This window comes from Myripristis murdjan, chromosome 3, assembly GCF_902150065.1.
Source record: "Myripristis murdjan chromosome 3, fMyrMur1.1, whole genome shotgun sequence".
Lineage (NCBI taxonomy): Eukaryota > Metazoa > Chordata > Actinopteri > Holocentriformes > Holocentridae > Myripristis > Myripristis murdjan.
Genome location: NC_043982.1, coordinates 14,303,016 through 14,316,797, shown reverse-complemented (window position 1 = coordinate 14,316,797; position 13,782 = coordinate 14,303,016). Strand labels below are relative to the sequence as shown.

Below are 13,782 nucleotides of genomic sequence, written 5' to 3'. Positions count from 1 at the left end.
CCTCATCCATAAGAATGCATGACTTATGTTTAGCCTATGAGCCGCTTTGCGCTTTATCTGTGCATTCTGCACTGAGGTAATTAAAACTTGACAGTGCCATCTATTATTTCAGTGGTTGTTAGATTACAAAATGATTAAAATAGCCAATGCAGAGCTGAGAGAATAGAACTCAAATCTGTGGTGTCATTTAAACACAAAACCGTGTTTTGGTTTTTAGTGCTGTAAGTCGCGTGGAGCTGAGCTTTCTGTTTGCGTGGTCCTGCATCATATAAACAAGAACATGGGGCAAGCTTATGTTTGTGCCAAGTGGAGCAAAAATATGTATATTTGGGTTACAGTGAAGACCTGTACAGTGTAATGTTATCTGTATCACTCTTCCTTCAGATCTGTCCACTTCGTTGATTTTTACAGAAACCTGACATGGAGCTTTGCTATTCAACCAGGCGAGCAAGTTATCTGGATGTAGACAAAATTAGATTTTTGGGTGAACTGTCCCTTTAAACAAGTACTATGGCACCCTCCTTTGAACAATCAGTGTAATTTTGAAAATACTGGAATGGAAAACACATCATTTCCCTACAAGAAAATAAAATCCGAATGCGCTCAAAAATGTACCAAGTTTGGGAGCATTTTAAACTCATCCCAGGTTCCAGTGTGTTTGTGCTCTCCATAAACCAGTGGGCTTTTATTCCACACTGGGAAAAACAGCACCACCCCTCAGCCACTCACTGCACTGCGTATAGAGCATCAACTTCTGCTGTAGCTTACTGTACACTGTCGAGAGCTGTGAACTTTTGGCAGGCAGTTGTTTCTTCTAAAAAAAAAAAAAAACTCCCAAATAAGGCATGAGAAGACGGTGCACTGGATCATACAAGATGGTTCACTGCACTGGGCAAGGATGGATGAATAAAAAAAATAATGATAATAATAATAATAATAATAATAATCAAACTTTTCTACATGTACATGCCTAATGATGACCCCAAATAAAACAAAACGTTAAATTTTACAACAACAAAAAAAATTATTCTATTTTTTTTTTATTATTATTATTCTTTTAAGAGCCATGACCTACTTTTTCTCTATTTTGTGTTATTATTCTTCATTAAACCACTGGTTTCAGTTTTCTCTTTCTTTCATAAATCAGATAGAAAGCATAATCGGTAGAATACAGGAATATACAATAGTTTATAGGTGCAGTCCTACAGGAAAGTGCAAAAAAAAAAAAAAAAAAGAGCAGGGTGGACTGCATCAAATTTCTTTGGTAGATACTGATAATCCCAAACAGAATATTTCCACTAAAGTTTTGCAAAAGTTGCAGAGGTTCTGTACTCTTTATCAGTATCAGGAGTGGCAAAAATGGCATTGTGCATCCCTGCAAACAACAATGACTTGACTGAAATAATGGAGTTTACAGTGCTCAGGAAAATGATATGACAAAAAAAAAATTATTAGCAGCCTAATAATCAGTTAATAATGTGTGTTGTTTGCATATGGCTGTAGTCACCAACTCAAAAAACATTTAAAGCACTGTTTGCCTCTGAGAAAAATTTTGATGACAACCCAACTTGGCCTCTGGCAGACGTATAAATATATTCCGATGCCACCCACCACACAATGACAGCAACAAAGTATGCAAATCTATTTCCCTTTTCTACAGCAACACAGAGCAAAATCTAACCTATAATACCTTCACCAAAGGAATTTATGTTCATTTCAGGTGGATCATCTGCTGTAGCTCTGAGTTATGCTAATGGACTAGAACATTTGTTTTCCTAATGATGTGGGCTGAATGTACAGAAGTGCTGAATGAAGGCGCCATACTTTTCCACCGCAGTTCTGCTGGGCTGAGTGAATGACTGGAATGCTGGCCTTGGTGAAAGATGTACCACAGTGAGCGTGTAGTGTGGAGCCACTCCACAGTAACATCACCCACATCTCAAATAACTAATGAAGAATTCAGCGCTCTCTGGTTTAGCCTCCAGGAAGCACAGTTATGTCTTTCAGCTCTCATCATGTCACCGTCTCGTGCTTAAATGTTGTGCTTGTGTTAGCTGCAGTGGTGAACATGCTTCGTACTACAGCGGCACCATGGAAAGTCATTCTCCGTGCAAATTAGACGGTCAGGTTTAGCTGGCACAGAAGGAGGTGAGAATTTTGTAGAAACTTTGCATATTTCTTGTAATATATGTCCATCAGCCTAACTGAAGGGTATTAAAATATATATGACTTTGTGCTGTGTTACCTAAGCATTTTTTTATCATGTCTGTTTTGATGATCATGTCGGTTTTAACCCTGGAACTAGAAACAAGAAACTAAAAAAAACTAAAAACAATCATCTGACAAAGACATAGTGATGCATTTGATCCTACCAGAAGCAGCAGCTGCAGTTTGTTTGGCATAAACAGAAGTCTGTAGCCACCAGGGGCGTTTCAAGGCTCTGAAGACATCAGTGCCTTTTCCCAGTGACTCGCTGGGTGCTGCTGACAACCTTGTGCTGCAATATGTATGACAATACAGAGGTCGTGACCAAGATATGATACAACATTAAGAGACAGAGCTCAATGCCGCGAAGAAGACGCACCATGAGGACAAAACGTCATTATCTTCAGCAGAGAATACAATTTATGCGTCTCTTTAATGTCTTTTAATTACAATTGCTCCTCTGACAGTGTATATTTCACTGTTTCCTTTTCCAGTACAATCGTTACAGTGCTTATTGCCTTGATTTCTGCACTGCCAAAAAATTCCACACACACTTCATTTAAAGATGGATTGGGCTAAAAAAAAAAAAAAAATGGTCCCTTGACTTTTGACCAGTCTGGCCCAACACAGTCTGCCAGACATCGCCTTATGTGTATTAAACACAGAATATTAGTGAAATATATCGGTATAATAACTGGACCCATACATTGTTCATTCTGCTAAAAATTAACTACTACACTTATATATGTCTTTTAAAAATTAAATCATTCTGTTTTATTCACAGTATTCTACATCATGCAGAAATTTCATACCTTTATAATTAAGCAACATGTGTGAGACCTGGTGAGAGATCAAGCAAATTATTGCCAAATTTATTAAGGGAGGTGTGTATCAGTAATAGACAGACCTCTGTTTTCAGCTGTTGCTTGGCAGTCCAAAATATACTCTTTTTAAAGTCAAGTCAGATTTATTTATTGTGTGTTTAACAAAACAGGTTAATGATTAAGTGTTATTCAGAGACAGAGACAGAGTGCAGCACCTCAGCAACACCAAGGCTCAGTGCAGCAACAAAATAAATTGCAGAGCAGAGAGGTAGCAAAGACCTCACTAACAAAAACAAATTTAACTGGTGAAACTGTACTTGAGGTGTACACATAACACCAATCCCACAGGTGTTATCAGTCTATGAAAACCTGCAAAGAGCTTCGCTGCAAGCCAAAATATCAAGTGTCACTTAACTTTGTAAAATGTGCTCATTTGCAACACTTGGGAGCTGTCAACATGCAAATTTGTCAGTAAAACACAAACTGATCCCTAACCTGTGTGCTGGGAAACCGTCAGCGTGAAGCTATAGAGCGCTGTTGAAGACCAACCAAGATCTCATGTCCAACATCAGATATCTAATTAGAAATCTCTGTGTGGGTGCACCCGATTTAGACAGCAGCAGAAATGTTACACTTCGTAGTTCTTATCCGCTGAGTGGACATGTATTCTATAAACCATCATTGCCAAGAGCAGTTTCGGTGCAAGGTGGAAAGTAATGTTCAGCCTGAGGAAATGCCCTATTTTGGGACAAGACACACACTTGAAAATACTGGGGGATATTGTTTTTTGTGGAAGTGAAAACTAACTGGCAACTTCAGAGTTCAAATAAATGGCCTAAAATAATGGTGTGTCCAGAGGTTGTTTGATCAGGGTTTTGTATTGATTTATTTATTTTGGTGCAAGAATAAATGCCAGAAAATTCTCATCACAATTGAAAACTGCTCAGTCTGTTGCCACCATTTTGCAACACAAGTACCAGCGGGAATCGGTTATAAAACACATTTACAATTAGCTGATTTGCTGTTTAAACTATCCTCATTATCCAGGAACCCATGACATCTGAAAATAAAATGACTCCAGAAAAGCCAGACAAAGCACTCACAGTTGGACTGCAAGTTTTATGAATGCATGTTTTAGGCTAGGTGGGCTGCCCATACTGTGAGACAAAAATACCCGGGTGTTTAACGTTGGCCAGGCAATGATGTTGACTTGGAGTTGGATATGGGTTGGTCTCATATCCATCTCCAAAATAAAATTGGCCCAAGAATTGAGAGGCAGGAGAGCTCTGGCAGTAACAAATTCAAAATTGTGAACTTCAACTGGAGGCATATGAGCACACAAGTGGATGATGACAGTCAGCTGACCCCTCTGAAATTGTAAAAAGCCTTTCCAGCTAGTTTTGAACAAGATTTTAGATTGTGTCAAAAAAAAAAAAAAAAAAAAAAAAAAAGAGTTTCTTTAATAAACAATAGCAATTTCAGAACTGTCTAGGAACGAGCCATCAGTTCATCATACGGTCACATTTCCAACATATCGTGGCCGTGCTAAATAAGAACCTTGTTGTATGAACTTAGGACCCCATTCCAAGAGCAATGAACATGCCACTAGTGGTAAAGTAGAGTTACAATGTAAAAATATCCATGCTATGCACTGTACACCAACTCACCCTCTGGTTACTCAGGGCTGTCAGCTCACTAACTGTAACTTCATTAACCTTAAGGTACACACACAGGTACATCACAAGTTGTTTGAAAAATGAGCTACAGAGTTTGAAAGTAGTGTAATGAAGTGAAATAAATGTGAATGCTGTGTTGTTGTTGTTTTTTTTTTTTTGGTTTGTTTTTTTGTTTGTTTGTTTTTTCCACAAAGTGTTATCAGAACAGCGGAAAGGTCACCTTTATTAATTATATTAAACATTTACACGAGTGATGCCAGATAATAAAAGAACACTTCTAACTGCTCTTCAGTAATAAAAGTAAGAAAATTGGTTCTTCATACTGAAAATTAAGTCAAGGGTATTACTTTATCCCTAGTGAGATGGGATAATTTCTGTAAAGTGATAATTATTGCAGGTGATGCACTTGGCCTATTTGGACGGGATAAAACATCTCTGTAAGAACTCTCAGTAAAAACAGGGATGAGCGTATCAACTTCATCTACACGTTGTTGTCACACCAAAAATCTTCTATGTGTCTTATGTAATTCCCATTATTCCATTAGTTATACAAAACATTGATTAAAAAAACAACTACAACAATTTTTACAGATATGTAGGCTATTCAGTCATACTCAGTCTTATGGTAGCCAAGCATGCAGATAATAAACCTATTGCCTGATACAGAAAATGATCTCACTTAAAACTGCTGCAGGTGTCACCCCTCTGGCAATTTGACTGACTTTTTAATGTCTTTTGATGGCCTTCTATCTACAGTTGGATAATAATTATGCTGTGAACTTGGGCCGAAAACAATTTCTGGAAGTGCCTCGCTCCATTGTAGTGAGGTAGGTTTGGAAGGGCGCAAGGGAGTAATTTTGCCTGGGGCGCCAACATAGGCAGGCCTGGCCCTGGGCACCCGGTGGCCCACCTGTTGGAGCACGTACCTTGTATCAAGGCTAAAGGTTCTTACTGCAGCGGCCTGGGTTTGATTCCAGCCTGAGCCCTTTGCTGCATGGATTTCATGGGATTTCAAGGATTTCTTAGCTATCCAAAAACAGGAGTCTGACAGAGTTTTTACTTTTCTGAAATTGGGGCAGTTATGTGCAAGATTCCAGTGTACATTTGTTCATTGTGCCAGATCATAAGGAGGAAGGCCAAAGCATTATCACAAACTGAATTCCTGAGTTTTTCAGAGGTAACATAGTGGAGTCTCCTAGTCTGCAGACACTAGTTGTTTAAGGACAGACAAGCTACACAGACAAACAGTAAGAACTTTCTACATGCCACTGTTTTTTCATAATTTCATTAAAGCATCTACTAAGAAAGACACAATGGTGGCTGCACACAACAGTGGCTGTTGGCTTGTAAAGACCAATAATGTGTAGAAGATGGAGAAAAACATCATCTTTGGGGCGCCCTAGCTGGTAGAGCACGTACTGCCTGTCAAGGCTGAGCCCTTACCTTAAAGGAAAAAAAAGAAAAACTTCATTTTAGAAAGAGGAAATCTGTGAGCACACTACCAGTCAGAAAATGCATTCATATGTGCAGTTATAAGCCTATGTAATTTCATGGTGTAATGATCCAGTGATCTAGATCAGTGTATTGATTCAGTTATCAACGATGCCAAGTGAAAACATCGGTCCATATAATTTTTAAGATAATGTTACGCTTTTATTTTGAAATTCCCATGCCACGTTCATGTGGTCATGTCAGTCCGAGCTTGCATCCTTCCTTCAAATTGTGCAAGCACCAGGAGGGTGCAGCAGCCGAGAGGAAAATGAAGAAATTTACTCACCTCTCAGGAATAAATCAGCCTTTTTGAAAAGAATAATTTGCTTTTCAAAAATGTTTTTCATTCATTTCATTTTCATTAAAATGTCTGGAAGACCTCAAAATTCAAATTCAAAATTAAAAAAAAAAAATCTAAACATATTTTACTTGCTTTTTGTGAGTTAATAGAAATGTAACTGATTATGTGAAACTGGCACATGATAGCATCTCATATTGATTGTAGGCCCCTGAAATGGATCAAATTGACATCATATCATGGCAGACCTCGTGATATCAGCAAAAATCATGTATCATGATGAAACTTGTGATTTACAACCCTAATGTTGTTGCTGTTGCACTTATTCTCACTAATTTAGGCAAAATACAAATGCGTTGAACTATCTGAAGGGACCTTAATTTTCGACATGATTCCAGCGGAGAGCTATCCATGGCAGTTGACAAGCTGGACCAGTTACTCTGCTGTAAGATCCTGATGCTCGATCGTATATCAGATGGATATTATTAACACATAGCAAAGCTAGATGAGGGCAAACTACCTTTGCCACCTCATGACTTAGATTTGACATCACCTTCATCCAATAGAAGTGTTCTCAACCGGGGGTCCGCGGACCCCTAGTGGTCCATGGTGTAATTGCAAGGGGTCCATGAAAATAAAATATCTTTTTAAAAAGATTCTATGACATTTATAGAAATAAGATTATTTTACTCAAATGTGACTGAGACCTTTATCTACCTAAACTACAGAGGGTAACAGGACTTCTTTTTCCTCTAAAGGCCCATTCATACCCTACGTAAAAGACGGAAACGGAGACGGACGGAGCATTTCATCCGTCCTGTCTGATCATTTCGTCCGTCATTTTGCATGAAGCAGGGGAGCTTACGATTACGGACGAAACGGAGCAATACCAACGGAATTCGTGGGGGCAGTATTGAGTTTATAGTTCACATTGTCATCAAATCACCAGAGTCATGAAGAAGATCTGCAAAGGCATTTAAAAATGGAGCGTGGTTTTGCAACTTGTCAAAAGTTTTTTTTTTGTTTGTTTGTTTTGTTTTTTTTTTAACTTGTCGAAAGTTGGGGCGGACATCCTGAAATACTGGAAATGCCGCTCATCATCCATTTCCCGCATTGGCAGCACCAAACACCAAAACTCCCCATTGAAGGGGCAGCTGAGGTTTTAGTGGCCTCACGTTCCACCGAAATGTGTGTTGTTGTTTTTCTTTTTTTTTACGTTTGTGGGGCAAATACAATAAAAGAACTTCTTCCACAGTCGCCGTGTTTTATTAATGCCGTTTTATTGGCGCTTGGCACTGCCATCTAGAGGAAGTGTTGTGCTAACGCACACGCCAACACAAAAGACGTACGGAGGTATGAAGTGTATACACGTAGAGGACGGACGGACGGACGGACAGACGGACGGACGGACGAAAAAAGGGTATGAATGGGCCTTAATTCCATCTGTTTCACAAGTGTAAGGAGCGCCCAAGCACGTTTGCCCCTAAAATCTGGATTGTTTGACAAGTGTGATCGCTCTGGTCTGTGCTTGAAGTACAGTACACCTCCACTGCTCTGGCACGGTTGGAAGGGGTCACGGTATGGCCGCATACACGAGCACATGCACGGTCACGCACGCAGCGCGCGAACGTGCATACGACGTAAATTATGCAACTTTCCTCCTGCCTCTGCAAAATTGTTTAATGCGCACAGCGCGGTTACCGGTAAATGGCCATCAATAATCAACCATGTTGTGTGTCATTGTCCGTTGTGCTGCTGCAACTGCATATGAACAAAAATCGGTTTATAATGAAAGTATGGAAGTCTGTGTGCGAGGTGCACTTGTCAGATCCGGCAGACCTGTTCCTGGCCGGCACTCAGGCCCAGCCGGCAGACCGGTCAGGCCTGGTTTGCCGGATCTGACAGGTGCCGCTCCGGCTGTCAGTTGGATGCTTTCTGAAGGAGGCGGAAGTTAAACTTAAGGTAAATAAACATCCCATGTCTGATTAAAAGGAATAAAAATGTCTTTTAGTTAAAAGGAAGACATGATGAATGTATCTGATCTATATTGATTTATGATGACATCGGAACATGCCTGTTGTCGTATTTCAACGTGATGACGTCATGGGTGGAGTTTGCGGGGGGCAGGGGTGGCATTGCCCCCCCTAGCATCTGAAATGTGTCACTACATTGAGTCAAAAATAGGTCCAATATTTTTTTTTCCTGTATACATATCTATAAACATTTAAGCAATGCAATAAAATAAGATTATTTTCAGAAATAAATCTGAATTACATTATGTTTGGTATTGTAATAAATAAAATAATAATAAAAAAAAATGTTTGCCCCCCCCCAGCGCAAATTTCAAACTCCGCCTATGGATGACGTGCATACCGGGGGCAATCGCACTTGGGTGCGTTTGGGCTTTAGGTAATGTGAGTGCAAGCCAGCCGGGGCCTGGGGAGGGGGGAATTTTTGCTTTAGCACGATATGGAGCAAACGGCCCTAATGTGAGCAGGCCCTAATTAATTGCAATTTAATAAGAGATGTCGTTCCCATTTGCATTGTTAAAGTAACTGCATGACGCTGTTAATACAAACTTAACATGATCTGCATCCTTTTCAAATTATGAGCCCCCCAGCGTTTCAGTGGGCATACACCATTCATTTCTTAATAATGCTTTTATTGTGAAACATATGCAGGAAAGTGTTGTGGGAAAAGAAAACTGGAAACACTGCACAAGTACTGCGTAAGTTGTTTTGTTCTAGAAATTACAACTGAAATCTCTTATTTGCATTGCAATTTAAAATGCAGTTTCTGCTGTTTCTAACAAATTGGCAGGGCTGTGCCAGCAAGCACAGCCCTGCAGCCCTGTAGTTTTATAGTGCATTTATAAGCTGAACACAATGTTCTTTTCATGTATGCTTTTATGTATCCATCTCTATATCCTTTTATTTGTTTATTTATTTATTTATTTGTTCTGAAGACACATAAATTGTAACATAACAGACTAAACAAAATGGTGAGTCACTATGTACAAGAAAACACCTGATTTAATACAGTTATAGGGAGAGTTGTAGCAAGGCTTAGCTCTGTCACCAGCACTATATTTAATACTTCCAACTCCAGAATGAAGGTACAGAATTATAGCTTAAAAAGCTCAGCCATTATCTGTGATAGTGTATATTATTTATTAATTGAAAAAGACATGCTTTGTCCCTCAGCATTCAGTTTGTTACAGCACAATGACATAAAGACAGTACATAAAAACAAGACGTTACATAATAACTCAATAAATTAGTCAATAATAATAATAGTAATAATAATAATAATAATATTAACAACAACAACAGCAACAACAATAATGATAATGAATTAATTGACAAACTAAGAGGTAATTGGAAAAAATATATAAATATTAATTTAAACAAATTATTAAAAGAATTATTAAAAGATTTTCCCAAGCCTAAATGCCTTGGCCAGATTCTTCCATAAGTATAATTAGGGGGTTTTAAGCGATAAATCTTTTCACATAAATATGAATTCACATGTTCTTTCACCGTTCAGTGTGATTCCTGGGACTGATAATAGCTAGAAAGGTTCAGAGAGTTCACTCCTAAATGGCACATATTGGTGCTGTAGAGGAACACCTGAACATCAAAGATCAAAATCTTAAGGATATAGTTGGGTAAATATTTATTTAGCCAGCAGAGAGCAACTTATTCATGAGCTGGCAGGCTGGAGCTACGATCTGAGCTTCTCAGTGAATCTGCTTTTTAGGTAAAAGGCCTTTTAATCACATAAAGACCCAGCACTTATGCAAGAGCAATGTACTAAATATTGCAATGAATTATTGTTTTATTTGTACGGCCATTACTACATTCACATTGTTTAAAAAATCTAGGGTTCAGATTATCATGCATTTACTTTTAATTAACTAATCCCCCTGATTTGTACTTATGGTAATAGCTGCCTGTCGTTAGAATACTCATGCAGCCTACAGTCTTTTAAAGCAAAACCCAAAGGTGTCATTTTAAGAGGTATTAAAAATGCCTACTGAGTCTTTCCCTCTTGATATTGTGCAACATTAATTCAAAGACGCAGCCTATGTAGCAAGGTAGGTCTGCTCTCATCCAAAAGTAGCAAATTGACACACTGATCAATAGTGCAAAAATCTGCTCTTACAAATAAAGTGCAGGCTGACTCTTACAGGGAATGTGGGAATTGGCAGTATGTATGACGCTGTTGTTTGGATCTTAACTGTAATCCTAGCATGCCACATGTGTGTGGCTTTCAGTCTGCAGCAACATAAATGGCAGAAGGCCACTGCAGTCAATCATTTAACAAGCATGGTCATTCTGATGGGCAAATCAATAACCACAATGCAACAGTATAACCAGCGCTCTTCTTAGCCAGCCACATGCAGTACAATCTCAGAGACCCAGAATTTTGTTCTTTTGTCAGTGTGAAGCACAGCGATCACTGCCGGCTTTTACCAGCCTGGAATGGAAACATCAGCAAAGCCATTAAGTAACATTAAAATGTGACCCAGAGCTACACGATTCACGGGTTATGTTAGATTATTTATTATATATTATATTATGTTTCTTTTCAATCAGCAGTCTGTATTGTAGGTGTAAGTGAGGATATTTTTAAAGGGTTTCAAGAGCGGCATTTGCTCCCTTTGCATCGTCTAAATAAACTGTGCAGACCATCTTTATCCCCTCTTTTTAGTTCTATTTTATGTCTTTACTCCTTTCATGGGAATCACAGTAATGGACTAAGTCATTTTTCACAAACTATAAGGGCACAGAGAAATTGGCCTCATCTTTTTTTTTTCCCATTCTAATTCAAGAGCATGTCTCGGGAGAATTTTACTTAATGTAGGGAGGATTTTAAAATTAGAAGGTGTTTGCAGTTCATGCATCTGGGTGTATTGGTGGGTATAATACATTCTCTTTTGTTCATTGATTTTCACTCTCCTCTTAATCCTTTTGAGCATGGAGGTGGTAGTGAGGGCAAGGTGGGCTATCACAGCATGCATTGGACAGAACACCATTCTAGATGTTAATATTTGCTTTCTTGTATTTGACTCAAAAGTTTGTCATACCATATACTAAACCTCTATCAACTCACGCACCAGAAACAGACTTAAATTGTATTCTGTGTATTATAGCCTACACAGAGAGCTGCATACGTCTGAATTAAAATCCGACTTGTGACTTGAAGTGGATCTCTGCAGCACTTTGGATTTGTTTACTTCATTTGCTAAAGGGTTTCCTTCACCTGCTATTGTTTGTTGTGTGGCCACAGCCTCCTCAGCATACTGACATATAAGGCAATAAAATTTAGTAGGCTGGTAGCTTGGCAGCCAAAAAGCAATGAAGGTGAAAGTTTGATTTCTAAAAGAGAACATTTAAAAGCAGCATGTCTGGGGCAGACCTCGACAAACATTCATGGAAATTCATTGTTTGAAAAATTTAAACATCTAGACTCATCAGTCATTTTACACAGAAATTGCTCTGTTACATAAAGTTAAATGGCTTTGCACTTTGTTGTCTGACTATATGCAGTGCCTATGCTGAGAGCTATTTAAATGACAGCACAGCAAACAATAATACATGCACAATACACTCAGGTGTTGCTGTAAAAACAAAAATATTCCTGCAGGCTGTTATTACTTAAACAAATGGCGTACTGGGAGGTCACTGAGGTGCAGTGACTCGGGACGGCGCCACAGAACTGGCCTTAGGAATATCATACCACATTTCACAATGAAAAGACTGGAAATGTTCTTCTTGCTTTAATAAACCTGCACGACATTGGCTATATTTACATATTTACAGGCAATTCTTCTTATTTTTAACTCAGTTTCTTAAGCAGCTTGGTGCATGTAACACCAAACCCAACACCACAACTCAAGAAAATTCAATAAAGCTTACACTCTGTTTATGACAAACCAACACTGCATGTAAACATGTTACTCGTGCAAACTCAGGCTCAGGCTATAGGTACTTTGATGTCAGCAAAATACATGGTGGTGAGACATTCCATCTGAGAGGAATATGCCGTAAATTTGTTTTTCATGGCAACTGCAGATAGTCAATCTAAGGTTGTCCACAGTGCATGTAAACCACTTAACCTGAGGCAATAACCTTCAACATGGCCACTGGCTGACTGCATTTACAGTAAATGTAGTTTGTGTCTGTCTATACTGGTGAGTTTTAATCAGGGCAGGGATATCACAGACTGGCTGCATGGATACATCGAATAAAGACGCTCAGATGAGTATTAAGGCGAGAGACAACAGAGACAGCTAACTGTAGGGGCAAGAATGGATACATTTTTAGCAGCGTCTTTGTCCTGAGCCCTGAGCCAAATGATGAACAGTTGGATTATGGACCAGTACAGCCAATATTATGGACAAAGCAACCCTGCTAATGCAAATGAAATGTAGCGCCACCATGGAAACTCAAAACACTGCACTGATGCTTTATTTACTTATATATGTATTAATCCCCATCATTCAAACTGATTTACACACATTGCACAGCCTCAAGACTGACAGTGGTAGCAGCATTGCTTGATGCATTGGAGTAAAATAAGTATTTTAAAGTACACTGGCATACACTGGTTTACAAATACAAATTCTAATCAATGACAGGCCTTTTACTTTTTGTTAATCCAAACAGCTTAGCTCTTCATATGACTTCCTCTCAAATTAAATCAAAATTGAAATTGCTGAATCAATTTGACACTTGTAGTAATATTCGCAGTGTGAGATTTTGCCATAGCACTTGAATGACTGAATGTTTTATGTATTTCACCGTCAGCACTTCCTCAGAATTTTGTTTGCTGAATTACAATGTACAGCAGGGCTTTTCTGCACTGTGGTTAACAGTACAGGCTGCATAGCTTCACAATGCCTTAAAGCTGAGTCACATTATCACAGGAAGTGAAATGCATCGTTATGGCTAGTTTTGACCACCCAATAGGAGTGTCACTGTTATCAGTAACAGAGCGAGGAAATGTCACCCTGCTAGAATACCCGGCCAGGGGAAGAGCCCTGAATGGTTTATTAGCAAGCATGACACATGAAATGTCTGCGGTGTTTGTTTACAGAGAGGGAGGAGGCATATTTGACATTTGTGCATGGAGAGATGTTTTATGATCCTCCACGGTTTATGCCTGTGCACTCAGCAACATGCGATCCTATTAGGCACTGGAGGCTTCAGTGAGATTCCTCAGCTAATGCCGCTTGCTTTTTCTCTCTTTCTCTGTTAATTGTCTGTGTTAATGCTCAGGAGAT

The 13,782-nt window shown here is 39.0% G+C and overlaps 1 protein-coding gene across 1 annotated transcript in view; it reads left to right on the top strand.

The window, feature by feature from the left end:
- Positions 1 to 13,782, top strand: part of gpc6a (glypican 6a) — a 201,850-nt gene that overhangs the window by 87,965 nt on the left and 100,103 nt on the right. The gene's annotated exons all lie outside the window — the stretch shown is intronic.